This window comes from Aotus nancymaae, unplaced genomic scaffold (assembly GCF_030222135.1).
Source record: "Aotus nancymaae isolate 86718 unplaced genomic scaffold, 86718_ANA_hifiasm-v0.15.2.pri h1tg000033l, whole genome shotgun sequence".
NCBI lineage: Eukaryota > Metazoa > Chordata > Mammalia > Primates > Aotidae > Aotus > Aotus nancymaae.
The window spans coordinates 25,366,030-25,379,342 of NW_026988447.1; the positions used below are offsets into that span (position 1 = coordinate 25,366,030).

At 36.9% G+C, this 13,313-nt stretch overlaps 1 protein-coding gene across 6 annotated transcripts in view; it reads right to left on the bottom strand.

Annotated features, from left to right (window-relative positions):
• Nucleotides 1-3,492, bottom strand: part of IL15 (interleukin 15) — a 104,469-nt gene extending 100,977 nt beyond the window's left edge. For 5 of the 6 annotated variants that reach the window (XM_064383854.1, XM_064383852.1, XM_021666721.2 and 2 more), the window contains exon 1: nucleotides 2,840-3,492. The gene's annotated coding sequence lies outside the window, so the exon portion shown is untranslated. The remainder of the gene's footprint in view (nucleotides 1-2,839) is intronic. The other variant, XM_064383851.1, reaches the window with a different exon arrangement.
• Nucleotides 3,493-13,313: the final 9,821 nt, after the last annotated feature.

Sequence of the window (13,313 nt, forward strand, 5' to 3'; positions counted from 1 at the left end):
CGTTCCAAATAGTTAACTACATCACCTCCACTTGTGGTATTATGGGAAACTCTTCTCTGAGCTCTCCATGAATCCCAGCCTTCTAGTTGTATGGATAGATGAAGAGATAGATAGACAGAGACAGATATCCAGATCAATTCACATTGTCAAGCTCTTCCAGCAGAAAGTGATGCAACTCAGACAAATGTTTTCATTCAGGGACTACTAAAAAATTTCTCCAATGAACCAAACACATATAACTAATCAAATGAATATTGATTGTAAAGATAATCTTTAAATACATAATAATGTCAATTGCACAAGTACCATAGAAACATTCCTTTAAAACCAACGTTCTACCATTATGACACTGCCTGAAAATAAATAAAGACTAATTATCACTGTCAAATCATAGGAAATATTTTTATGCAAATAATATCATCCTCCTTAAATAACAGCAATCTTAAACTTGTCTGAGTTGGAATTCCAGCTCTACCACTTTCTAGCTCTGTGACTTCGAGAAAGCTATTTAATTACTCTATACTTCAATTTCCTCAGCTGTAAAATATATTCCCTACCACATAAGCTTATTATGATGATTTCTAAAAATACATCCTTAGAACAATGTCTGATACATAATAAGAACTCAACGATGTTAGCTATTATTCATACTGTTTCTCATAATTTAAGTTATGGGTATGAAGACAGAACTCTGTATTATCATTAGCTAACCTTCAGAAAAATAGTTGACACAATGAGCAGAACTCAACATTAAACTCCAGGAGAGGTTGGGGGAAAAGGACAGTAGTCTATATTTTTAAAAGGTTAAAAACTGTTTTGGGTCAGAGACCCATTTAAAAAGCTAATCAAAATTATGGATATTTTCCTGAGAAACATCCACATATACCCAGCATTTCCGGGCTCCTTTTCTAGCTATCCTGAAATCCATCAGAGGCACCAAATCTAAGATGAAGCCTAGGAGATGAAGTACATCCTAAGCTTTAAAACCCTCTACTTCCAAACTCGATTTCAATAAACTTTAAACCATTGTTTTTCTCCATCCCCCAAAGAAATTTATAAACATATATTTCATTGAAAACACTGTATCTTGCAATATAGCGGTTGACATTTGCAACATTAATTTCATGGATTAAAACAAAAGAGCATCATTTTAATCATCGGTAGCCTGCAGGAAAATTCCAACCAGAACTATAGCTTCCAGTCATGTTCTGGAGTTGCCATTCCAAATCAGCAGGGAACAGTGAAACTAAAAGTATGGGAACACCCTGCCTATCAGAAGTTCCAGACCAATGGCCAACTGACCCTTCTCTGTCACTGTTGCAAAGCAGGTGTTCAGGAGATGCTATTCTGAGTGACTAAAATTCTGTGAGAAAACAGAAATATATGGACATGAAACTAAGACAATCATAACAAACCTTACGAACTCTGATACTTCTTAAAGTAAATTAGCTTTTCGTTCACTTTTTAAATCTAAATGGCTTGTGCTGTGTTTTCAGTTCTTCCCTTTATATGTCTTTATGTTCCTTCCTTTGTATCTCCTTCCTCTGTTGACCACGTTATTTAACACAAAAACAACAGGACTTTAAAATTTAACCTGTTTTTTATATATATATAAATTTATATATATATATAATATATATTTACATATATAATATATATATAAATTTATATATATAATATATATTTACATATATAATATATATATAAATTTATATATATATTATATATACATATATATATAAATTTATATAGATTTATTATATATATTTACATATATAATATATATAAATATATATATTTGAGCCAAACCCCAAAGCAGGTAAAGGGAAGGGGCCAGATTTGAGAGAAAAAAATTTTATATATATTATATATATTTATATATATTATATATTTACATATATAATATATATATAAATATATATAATATATATAAAAATATATAATATATATAAATATATATATAAATATATATAAATATATATATTTATATATATATATTTTTGACAGGCTGGAGTGCAGTGACAGATCATAGCTCACTGTAACCTGGAACTCCAGGTCTCAAGCTATCCTCTTGTCTCAGCCTTCCAAAAGTGTATTGCATCTTGATGCTTTCAATTGAATGGTTCACTTTGCAGCCTCTACATGACAGGATGCATAATCACCAGTTTATTCTGTAATACTGGAGCAAGAATTCAGTCTAGCTAATATGGCCTCTTTTGCCACACTGACAAGATGAGGATGACTACCACTTAGCCACTACCAGTATCATAATATTATAAAGTAGTTTAAAGATACGTAATGGAAATTAGCTGGTGACCACCACTTTACTTCGTTTTGAAATTTCTGACTCATCCTATTTAAGAATCTGTTGTAAGTATCATTTAAGAATTAGTTTGGTTTACACACACTTTGAAGTCAACATAGTTTTTAATGCATGGAATTACATAAAATCAAATGAACTGTATGCCCTTGCAACATGCAGTCTTAATAACACTTGAAAAAACTGGCTAGACTTTCATTTAAAGCCACCTTGAATAATGATTTTGTTTCAGTGAAATTCGCTCTTATTTTTTCCAAGTTGCTTTGGCATTCCAGACACCCTACTGGTTCTCTAAGCGATAACTGGCTTGCGCAGAGTTGGAACCAATACAGACCCAGGCCTGACTGTCAAGCAGTGGTCATTCCTGCAAATTTTTCTTCCAGAAGACGTGTGCAAGGAAAGAAGAGGGCGATAATTCGATTTTGCAAAGGTAGGAATAGACGCGCACGCAGACATCTGCACCGGCCAGCCCACAGGGGGTTTGAGAGGGGACAGATAGGAAGCAGGGAGCTGAAGTACCTTTTCTTGGCGTTTCTGAGCTTGACTGGGTGCAGAACTCAGCCCTCAGGGCTGCGGGACCGCGTCTTCTCAGAAACCGGCAGTTTGGCTTGAGCAGCCTGACGCGCGTCCCTCACCCTCCCAGCTGAGCGCAGGGTGCCGGGCCTGCCTCTCGCTCGCCAGCAGTCGGGAACTCCGAAAGAGTGCAGCGCAGTGGGGAGCCGCACGCCAGGGGCAAAGGGATCGGCGATCTGCGCTCCTCCGGAAGCAGGAGGATGGCGAGGAGAGTCTCGGAGAGGAGTAAAGTGTCATTAGGGGAAAAATCAAAAACTGAAGTTGCGGCTAAGTTTTCCCCGTGAGAGGGCGGGGCGGCCGGGCCAGTCGGGTAGACCAGAGGGTAGCGCCGGAGCTGGGAGGGGCCCAGGGCGTAGGCTTTCGGGGAAAATTCCATTGTCCTTTTAACCACCACCACTCCCCTCCCAAAGCAGAGAAGCCGAGCTCTGTACCTCCATCGAGTCCTGGCTGCAGGGTGGGGGGGGCGACAGCCACTGCAGCAGGGCGGGAGCGGACACCCAGTTCCCCGAGGGCGTCGGACTTCGAAGGCAGAGAACTAGTCAGCTGGGAATCCCCCCGGCACCTTCCACCCGGAGTCCCAACCTCCGGCGAAAAGAAAAGTGAAAGAGAAAGAGCCGGGAGCGCAGGCAAAGATAAACACCTCCCGAGAAGATTGGGGGTGGGGCAATTGGCAGAGGCTCCTGGATGACTGACTGCCCCAGGTGTCACTGCTTCCCGGCCTGTTTCGGTCCCTGCCAGGCCCTGGGGTGCAGAACGTGCAGGGCGAGCGCAAGGACACCGAGGAGCACCGGCTCCGCCTTGCAGGAACACAAGCCTCCGGCCTCCTCCTCTACCTGCTGGGACACCTGCAGAGAAGGCACAGGGACACTGGACAGAGCCCATCAGCGGCATCCCAAGCGCCAGGCACCGGATGGGAAGCTTCCGCAGCAGAGCCTGGAGACCAGAGCTGGGCTGGCGCCCATTCAGTTCTCCCAGAGGAAAGGGAAAAGGTTCTCGGAGCCGGATGCTGGTCGGCTACTCTAGACAGGCCCCTTGACCCCTGCACAGACTGGAAGAAGGAAGTTTTGAAGTCCTACCAGAGGAAACGTTGGAAGAAAACACAGGGTGGCAGCTTTGTGCAAGACAGTTGGTACAGGGAATTAACTTACAGCAATGAGCCTCTCTACGGATCACTTTTCCAGTCTATTGTGCAGTCCAGTGTAAAATGTTACACATGGTCCCATTTGATGGAACCACGATATGTTGTTCTTGCAGTACTTTTTACATTGGAGGAAGGAACTGAGTTCTTTGAGGCTGAGTGATCTGCATGCCATAAAGCCAGTAGCAAAGGCCTCACGCTCAGTTTTGAAAGTACTTGAGAAACTTGCATTCTGTGACTCACTGAAAATCCCTACTGTATGGTGCTTTCCAAACTTTCAGAGTCATGGCTCAGAGAAAAAGATGTCTTTCTGGAGCTAAGGTTTTTTTTTTGTTTTGTTTTGTTTTTTGAGACACAGTCTTGCTCTGTCGCCAGGAGCCAGGCTGGAGTGCAGTGGCGCGATCTCGGCTCACTGCAACCTCTGCCCTCCTGGTTCAAGCAATTCTCCTGCCTCAGCCTCCCGAGTAGTGGAGCTCAGTTTTATTTAGTTTAAAATTTAAGTATATTTTCTTTGTATTACATAAATATGATAAATATCAAATAGAAAAATAACAGAAATTATTCAATTTACAAGTTCATAAACTTCCACATATCATTTCATATTTTTTATGAAAAATTTGAATTTGTTTTCATTAACTCAATTTTTTGATGTCATTTTTATATTTGAAATAATTACTGATGGACTTCTTGATGAGAATTACTTCAAACTCTAGATAGTCTCCTTCAACAAAATAAGTGAGGTATGAACATGCAAAAACAATTTTTACAACCATTCAAAATTTTGCCATAGTTGGAAATTATATTTAACAATATGAAGCAATCATCCGTTTCTGTTCATGACAATGTCATGTTGAATTTTCTTGTGATAGTGTCAGTGGATTTCAAGACCAGTCAGATTTTTCGTAGCACTGATTTGAAGCTCTGATTTGCAAAATGAGCATGCATTGGAAGAATAAGACTGCAGCTGGATTGGATCGCATACAAGGATATAGCAGCCACAGAAGGACTGATATGCATATGTGTGAAGACAGAGAATATGGATCAACATGTGGATCATGCGCCCAGCCTCATTTTGGACTGCTGCAGAGCTTCTTGGACTCCTGCAGTGTAAACTCCTCTAGCGCCTCCTTCAGCTCCTTTATGGACACTGTGTTCTCGGCAGCCGCTGAAGAAAGCAGGTGTTCAGACAATAAGAAACTTCAGAGGCCATACTTAGCACCACCTAACAGAGCTCAATATCAGATATCACTGCTGCCAGAGGAGAATCATCACATCTCAGATCCTCTCTCTCTTGGGCTGCCCACGAAGTCTATAGAAAGTTGTTCTCAACTGGTGCTCACTGGCCTGTGGGCTTCAGCTTTGTCCGCTGTCCACAGGACTGAGGGACATCAGTATCTGACTGCATACTTTGAATACATTGAGGCCACCAAGAACGTTCTGAGCTATTAGAGAGTTTTCACAACACTATGAAATTGATAGGAAGTTTATTTGTAGGGTGAATGTTAAATCATAATCTGAGTATATAACATTAAGAAAATTGGTCTACAACTGTTTATTGTGCTTCAAATATAGTAGGCTCTAGAATAACATGGACTGAATGATATATAAAGCATTTTGTCAGAGTAGGGAGATAAAAAACATAAATTTCAACAAAGTACAATTAAAAATTATTATAGTCATAAGATGTGCTTTGCTCTACTATTTGCCTCCCAAATATGTAGGTCAAATTTGATCTCATAAATACAGATATTTTAACAGTATTTTAAATTAGTTATGAGTGCCTGCAGTTCAATGAAGTTGGATTTGCAGTGTAATTTTTTTTTTTTTTTTGCATTGCGCTCAAACAGAAAAGTCTAATGTATGCAACTTGTGCTTTCAGTTGCCACAGGCTGTTTGGCAAAATATTGAAAATGACTCATACCAATGAACAAGTAAATTCCACTGCATAAATTAAAAGCAAAGATGAAGATTGATGAAATAATTTGAAACTGCCTTAAGATAACTAATAAAATTACAATGTAGAAATAAGTAAAAATTAACTAAACCTCACAGAAGTTACCAGAATAATCTCCTTGAATTCAAGTAATTAACAATAAAATAGTTTAATAAATTTTTAATATCTATTTTTATCAAAGACAATGTCAATTGGGCAATTGTCTTTAAAATAAATTACTAATGAAAGTTTTCTAGCTTTTGCAATTACATGGAAGAAGTTGCAACTTACTTAATCTGAATTAGTGTTCAAAGTCCATGACTGTTGCTTTATTTATGGTTTTCTTAAGATTTAAACCATCGGTCAAGAACAAGTTGATCCCTTGCTCTTTGGAAAACATGACCTGCCTGAGTCACCTACATTTCCATTCGGGTAAAGTGTGCTGAAATGCGGCATTACTTCAAAGTTGCTTCTCACATATTTTTTTCTGCTGGTCCTGACAATAGACGAATACTCTTGGTCTTAAATACTATTTAGGTTTTCAAGAGCTCCTCAAGTTGCTGCTTTTTCAGAACCATGGCAATATTAGTTAACATTTCTGTCATTTCTCCAATCTGCTATCTCTCCAGTGCTATGCTAAACACAAATGTTAACTCATTAAATCCTCACAGCAATGCTATGAGATATGAACTATTATTATCTCCCTTTTACAAATGGAAAAACCAAGGCCCAAAAGATTATGCGATTTGCCCAAGATCATATGGAAATTGACTGACCCAGCAAGGATTTGAACTCAGTCCATCTTGAATACACATCCCTACCCTCTGGTGTCTTTAAATTGGCAACCATTCTCCAATGTTTGTAAAACAGAGTTCATAAAGAAAGAAGACATGGACCCTGAGGCAGAATGTCTTGGTCCAATTTTGTTTGCTTTAGGGTAATTTTAATCATCACCAAGGAGGAAACTTAGCAGTTTTTTGGAATTTCTGCTTTCTCATCCTATGTTTCTGTAATGAAACTGCAATAGGTATTGTAGCCCTGCTACTAACATAAGTTATTTGAATAAAGTGGCTGACAAAAGTCTGGAAGAACATTGCTGCAGGTTTAAAACAGTGGAACTAGGAGCTGGCAGATTCTAATAGAGTTGAGTGACTTTGAACTGAAATGTCAGAGCATACTCATGGTAAAGAAGGAGAAAAGACATCTAGTTTCAAGCTGGAGATGAATTAAGAACAATTATAACTTTATTAGTCAGGGTTCTCCAGGGAGACAGAATTAATAAGATATATATATATGAAATATATATATATGAAAGGGAGTTTAATAAGGAGAATTGACTCATGATCACAAGGTAAAGTTCCACAACAGGCCATCTGCAAGCTAAGGAGCAAGGAAACTGGTGATGGATCAGCCCAAGTCCCAAAACCTCAGAAGTAGGGACGCCAACAGTGCAGGCTTCAGTCTGTGGCCAAAGGCTTGAGAGCCCCTGGCAAACCACTTGTATAGGTCCAAGAGTCCAAAAGCCGAAGAAGTTGGAGTCTGATGTTCAAGAGCAGGAAGCAAGGGAGAAAGATGAAGGCTGGAAGACTAAGTATGTATAATCTTTGCTCGTTTTTCTGCCTGCTTTCTTCTAGTTGTGCTGGCAGCTGTTGAGATGGTGCCTACCTAGATTGAGGATGGGTCTGCCTCTCTCAGTCCACCTCACTCAAACGTCAATCTCCTTTGTCAACACTTTCACAGGCACATCCAGGAACAATACTTTTCATCCTTCGATCCAATCAAGTTGACACACAATATTAACTATCACAGTAACATACTTTATTTTTAATATATTTAAAAGTACATGTTACCTTAAATGCACTGGTACTTAATGAGAGGGAAAAAAAGCTTAAGTAGAAACAAGTGGCAAGTTCATACGCTAGCCATATTATTCTCAACAGTCATTTAATGTTGACCTTAACAATTAAAATCTAGTTACAAAACATTAATAAACCTATTTAGATTTATAATCTGAGAGTATAAGTGTATATAATGGATCTTGTCAGCATTTCTTTCAATGACGAGTTGTAAAAGGGATTTTACATTTCTTCACATATATTGGCTAAAACATGGCAAATATACATTTCTTGAATTTTTTCTATGATTAAAATTCATGCATTTTTTACAATACATAATAACCTTAACTAAAAGTGTAAACCAAATGAATACCAATAATATGTTTATGTCAACAAAGTTAAACTGGCATTGGTTTTGACTCTAGGGCTGGCAAATAGTTGGCCTTCAATAAATATCTGTTATATTTATCTTGCCTGAAAAAGTCACCTCTTGTCTCATAGTTTGCATAGTTGCTAGAATCAAAATCTGGGAATGTATAGATATTTGTGTATGTATGTGTGTACATGCATGTATGTGCGTGCATGTATGTATGTGTGTACGTGTATGTATGTGCGTGCGTGTATGTATGTTTGTACGTGTATGTATGTGTGTACATGTATGTATGCATGTACATGTATGTACACGTGTATATGTATGCATGTGCATACCTATGTATGTGTGTAAAAGAGCTCCTTCTATTTGATAATTTGTATATCTGTACAACTTCATTCTGTGGTGCATATGTGTGTTTAATCCTACAATCACTTTCATTAAATTTTCAACTAAAATTTTTTCATAATATATATCAAAATTATTTCTAATCAGTGGTTAAAATATTAATAAAGGGTTCTAACCACTGTTTAAAATATCATTGATTTGTTATTATGGCTGTGTGGGAAATTACCCTGATGAAATGGTAGCCTCCAGTTACTACCCTAGAAGTCTCAGAATAGAAAGACTTACAGACCAAATTAAGATGCCCAAATAACATGGTATATTAAATGAATTTAAAACACACAATGAGATGTAGAAGAAATGGGGTACCAGGTTAACACAAAGTGTAGGGTACAAGTGTGTGAAAGGATCTCACTACCCAAATCCTGAATTGTATAATCTTTACATGAACACACCTGTCTCCCTCCCTATCTTTCTCAATCTCTACCAAATCAACCTTCTCTGCTGATGCTGTGGTGACAGGGACCAAGGCTGAGGTTTGAATAAGAATGGAATGCAGAGATGGAAGTTAACTAGGGCCAAAGCACACACTCTAGCAGAGAGTGTGTTAGTCTGTTTTCATTTCCATAAAGAAATACTTGAGACAGGGTAATTTTTTATTTATTTTTTGAGATGGAGTCTCGCTCTGTCACCCAGGCTGGGGTGCAATGCATGATCTTGGCTCACTGCAACCTCCGCCTCCCAGGTTCAAGCGATTCTCCTGCCTCAGCCTCCTGAGTAGTTGGTGTTACAGGCAGGTGCCACCATGTCCAGCTACTCTTTGTATTTTTAGTAGAGATGGGGTTTCACCATGTTGGTCAGGCTGGTCTTGAACTCCTGACTTTGTGATCTGCCTGACTCCACTTCCCAAAGTACTGGGATTACAGCCATGAGCCACCATGCCTGATGCAGACTGGGTAATTTATAAGGAAAAAAAGTTTAACTGAATGCACAGACAGAAGTCACCTAGGGCCAAACCACACACTCTACCAGAGAGTGTGATAGTCTGTTTTCATTTCCATAAAGGAATACCTGAGACTGGGTAATTTATAAAGAAAGGGAGTTTAATTGGCTCATAGTTCTGCAGTTCTGCAGGCTGTAAAGGAAGCATGGCAAAGGCCTCTACTTTGCTCTTGGGAGGCCTCAGGAAGCGTTTACTCATGGGAGAAGGTAAAGAGGGAGCAGGAATGTCACAGGGTGAGAGAGCAGAACAAAGAGTGCAGGAGTGGGAGGGGCCAGGCTCTTTAGACAACCAGATCTCACAGGAACTCAGAAGAACTCACTTATTACCACAGGGAGGGCACCAAGCCATTCATGAGATATCTGCCCACATGGTCCAAAGGTTTCCCTTTGACTTTCATAACTTCCCACCAAGACCCACCTCCAACACTGGGGATTACATTTCAACATGAGATTCAAAAGGAACAAAAATCCAAACTATATCAGAGAGATATAGGAGCAAAACTCTATTTCAATCAGCTTCCGAGATAGCTGTGGGTTTTTATCTACACCTCATGGACACAAAACATGTGAATGGGTTAGAACGAGACCATATTGAATGTCATCAATAATGGCCAATTTAAAGATTATATATAAAAATGCCTGCATGAAAAGGGCATGATAATAACTACAACTTCCTATTCTTTTTCTACTGTAAGTAATATTCTTGTTCTTTCTAGTATATATTTCATTTATTCTATCTGTAACATGTCATTCAGGTTACAAACTTACCATCTATTTAACACATCTAATGAATTTTGCCATACCACATAAACTACTCACTTTTGCATTGTTTATATTTAACATACATCCTATAATTTTTTGCTAAATATTCTCTAATTATATAGCAGAGTGGTATGGTAGTTCTTTGTGATGACTTATTTATTTGAGACGTGCTTTTTGGCTCTGTCACTTTTACAAGTTTTTGTTCTGCATCAAGCTTGATGTCCTCAACCAAAAGGTCTCCTGACCTGCAGCATCATGTCTGCTCTGATACTGAAATTTTCTCCTTCTTATGTCACTCCCTCTGATGTGACCCCATCTTGGATCTCAATAACTCCCTGAAATGAAATCAAATCGGCTCTAACCTATGAGGGAATACAGATCGTGTATATACACAGACTCAATCCTGAGTCAAATCTATACTCATACTTTATGTTCCAAGCGTGCCTTATACCCTAAACGTAAGCAAGAATCGTGTTTAATAATTTCTTAAGGTGTGTTCTGATAAGTTTCCAAGATAAATAACAAGTTTTTATCTAAATAAGCAATAGACCAAAGAAGAAACCACAGAAGAAACTATAAAATACTTTGAACTGAATGATAATGAAAGTAAAACATATCAATATTTTGGTGATACAGCTAACAGCTCTGAGAAATTTATAGTTATAAATACTAATATTACAAACAAAAAGATCAAAATCAATAGAATAAGCTTCTACCTTTAGAAATAAAAAAGAAAAATATACACAAAGTAAATTGAAGGAAACAAGATAAGAGCAGATATAGAAGAAAAAAAGAAAATAAAACAAATTATTTATTTGAAAAGATCAATACAATTGGTAAATCTTTAGCTAAACTGTTTTTAACTAATTGATCAAGAAAAAAGAGAGAGAAAATATAAATTACCAACATAAGCCTCGAAGGAGTAGACTTTACTGATACACTGTATACATAAAAGAATAATAAGAAATATTAAAAAACAACTTTACGGCAATAAATTTGACAACTTGATAAAAAAAGGACAAACCTATAAGCCACAATTTATGAAAGCTCACATTAAAAAATGTTTAAATTCATCTATATCCATGTTAGAAATTAAATTTATAATTAAAGTCTTCCCACAAAGGAACTCCATGCCCAGATGGTTTCATTGGCAAATTTTATTAAACAATTAAGGAAAAAATATTGATAATACCAATCTTACACAAACTTCAAGAAAATATAGGAGAAAAACACTTTCTCACTTACTGTAGAAGGCCAGAGTTATTCTGCCAAAATATATTTACATCTTTTCTAAACATTGCACTAAACTTCTTAACAAAGTATTAGCAAATCTATTCCAAAAATGTATAATAAGGAATAAGAGCAGACAGAGCTCTTCCATGCAATGCATAGCTAATTTAACATGTGAAAGTCAGTCAGTGTAGTTTTTCATATTAATTGAATAAAGGAGAAAAGCATCTGAAAACTTTAGTGTTCAGCCACAACAGAACATTTCAGCAAACTAGATATAGAAAGAAATCCCCTCAGCCTGATAAAAGGCATCCACATAAAGTCTACTGCTAACACCTTATTTTGTAGAGAGAGATTAATGCTTTCTTGAAAGTTACCAATAAGCAAAAATGTTTGCTCTCATCACTACTACTCACCTGGAACTGGTGATCCTAGTCCATGCAGTGTAATAAAAATAAATAAATATTTAAATAAATAAATAAACGATATTGGGACGAAATAGGTTAACTGTCTTTATTTGCAGACAATAAATTTATGAGGAACTTACCAAAAATTTCTGGAATGATAAGTGAATTTAGTGGTGTCCCAGGATACAAGATAAATGTATAAACATCAATGATAATTTCTTATCCAGGCCATTAATAATAAGAAATTAAAATTTTAAAACTACAATTTACAAAAGCATCCAATATAGAATACTTAATAATAAAGTTAACATCATGTACACTGAAACTATAAAATACAGTAGTCCTCTACCTTATTGGCAGTTTTGCTTTTCAAGGTTTCTGTTACTCGAGGTGAACCACAGTTTAAAATAAGTGAGTATAGTACAATAAGATATTTTGAGAGAGAACACATTCACATAACTTTTATTGCAGTGTATTGTTGTAATTTTGCTATTTTATTATTAGCTATTATTGTTAAGCTCTTACTATGCCTAATTTGTAAATTAAGCTTTAATTATCGATAGGTATATATAAAAAGAAACAAAGTATATACAGGGTTTGGTACTAGCTGCAGTTTATGGCATCCAGTGGAGATCTTGGAATATATGCTCCACAGATAAAAAAGGAACTACTACGGTATTGGTGAGAGAAACTGAAGATGACATAAATTAGAGGTTGGTAAACTTTGGTCTTCAGTCCAGCAAGAGAGACCATATAATTTAGCAAAACTTAAAATATTTACAGCTTTGCTCTTTACAGAAAATGTTTGCCAATCCCTCATATAAATGCTTGGAGAGATACACCATGTCCATGAATTAGAAAATTTAATGCTGTAAAGATGTCAGTTCTCCCCAGAGATATCTATAGAATCAATGCAATCTCCTCAGGCTTTCTTGTACAACTTGATGAATGGATGCTAAAAATGAAATGCAAATGAAGAACCTAGCATAGGCAAACACATTTGAAAAAGAAGAAAAGTTGTAGGACCTGTCCTACCAGATATCAATACTTAATATAAAGCTTTAATAATCAAAGTAATATATGTATGGGATAAAGATTAACAAATCAGTAGAATACACTAGAGAGTCCAATTGATTTTGATAATTGTGCCTAGGTAAGAGAGTGAAAGAATAATCTTATCAACAATTGATGTAAAAATAACCAGATATTTTCATGGAAAAAACACTCTAAATTTTCCAACTTACATTATACTTAAAGTTAACTAAAATGGTTCAGAGAACTAAATACAAAAGCTAAAAATGATAAAACTTCTTTAAAAAAAAAAGCATAGGAAAAAATCTTCACAATCTTACAGTAGGCAAAGATTTATTGGATAGAACACAAAATGTACTAATGATG